The following is a 1,794-nucleotide window of genomic DNA, read 5'->3' as shown; positions in this document are numbered from 1 at the left end:
ATAGGGAGAGAAAGATTTAAACATCAATGATGAGAATCATTGATCGGCTGCCTCCCGAGCCCACAACCCAGGCATGTACCCCTGACTGGAATTGAATCCGGGACCCTTCAGTCCGCAGGCCAGCACTCTATCCACTGAGCCAAACCAGCCAGGGTAGATTTCATTGTTTTTGTTTATTTTTTGTTTGAGAGAAACGTAGATCAGCTGCCCCGCATGTGCACCTTGACCAGAGATCAAACTTGCAATCTAGGTATATGCCTTGACTGGGAATCGAACCTGTGACCATTTGGTGTACAAGATGATGCTCCAACCAACTGAGCCACCAGCCAGGGCAAGATTTCATTCTTTTTTATGGCTGAGTAATAGTCCATAGTATATATGTATCAACACTTTTTAAAAAATATGTATTTTTTTTATTTTTTACAGAGAAGAAGGATACAGAGAAGAAGGATAAGGGATAGAGAGTTAGAAACATTAATCAGCTGCCTCCTGCACACCCCCTACTGGGTATGTGCCTGCAACTAAGGTACAGAATCGAACCTGGGACCCTTCAGTCTGCAGGCTGATGTTCTATCCACTGAGCCAAACCAGTTAGGGCTGTTATCAACACTTTTTTATTTACTCGTCTACTGATGGGCACTTAGGGCACTTCCATATCTTATCTATTGTAAATAATGCTGCATTGAACATAGGGGTGCATATATCTTTTCAAATTAGATTTGGGTTTCTTTGGATATATACCCAGAAATAGAGTTGCTGGATCATAAGGCAGTCTTATTTTTAATATTTTGAGGAACCTCCAACCATACTACTCGTAGTAGCTGCAACATATGCATTCCCAAAAATGTTGCATAAGGGTTCTTTTTCTTCACATCCTTGCCAACACTTGCTGATTTTTTTATGATAGCCATTGTGACAGGTTTGAGGTGATAGCTCATCGTGGTTTTGTTTTGTTTTGATTTTTAATCCTCACTAGAGGATCTTTTTTAAAAATATATATATTTTATTGATTTTTTACAGAGAGGAAGGTAGAGGGATAGAGAGTTAGAAACATTGATGAGAGAGTAACATCGATTCAGCTGCCTCCTTCACACTCCCTACTGGGGATGTGCCCGCAACCAAGGTGCATGCCCTTGACCGGAATCGAACCTGGGACCCTTCAGTCCACAGGCCGACGCGCTATCCACTGAGCCAAACTGGTTAGGGCAGGATCTTTTTTTTTTTAATATATTCTATTGATTTTTTACAGAGTGGAAGGGAGAGGGATAGAGAGCTAGAAACATCGATGAGAGAAAAACATCAATCAGCTGCCTCCTGCATCCCCCCCCACCCAGGGCGTGTGCCTTGGTTGTGCCAGCAACCAAGGCACACGCCCTTGACCGAATTGAACCCAAGACCTTTCAGTCCCTAGGCCGACACTCTATCCACTGAGCCAAACCTGTCAGGGCAGGGCAGGATCTTTTTAAAAATTGATTTTAGAGAGAGGAAGTGGGAGAGAGAGAAACATCGATTGGTTCCCTCCTGTATGTGCCCCAACAGGGGATTGAACCCACAACCTTTTGGTGTATGGAACTATGCTTCAACCAGCTTAGCCACCTGGCCAGGTCTCTCACTGTGGTTTTAATTTGCATTTCTGTGAATGCTTAGTGACATTGAGCATCTTTTCATATGTCTATTGGCCATGTATGTCCTCTTTGGAGAAGTATTCATTCAGGTCCTTTACCCATTTTTAGTTGTGCTGGGGTCCAACCCCAGCAGGTCCAGGGGTCCCCAAAGGTGTGGACGGAGTCGGCG

General features: G+C 43.9%; 1 protein-coding gene across 1 annotated transcript in view; it reads left to right on the top strand.

The window, feature by feature from the left end:
- The window catches only part of RAD54L (RAD54-like (S. cerevisiae)), a 43,424-nt gene that overhangs the window by 30,481 nt on the left and 11,149 nt on the right, over positions 1-1,794 (top strand). The window lies entirely within an intron of this gene.

This window comes from Myotis davidii, unplaced genomic scaffold (genome assembly GCF_000327345.1).
Source record: "Myotis davidii unplaced genomic scaffold, ASM32734v1 scaffold1815, whole genome shotgun sequence".
Taxonomy (NCBI): domain Eukaryota; kingdom Metazoa; phylum Chordata; class Mammalia; order Chiroptera; family Vespertilionidae; genus Myotis; species Myotis davidii.
Note: the sequence above shows the minus strand (reverse complement) of the source record. Positions and strands in the feature narration are given on the sequence as shown.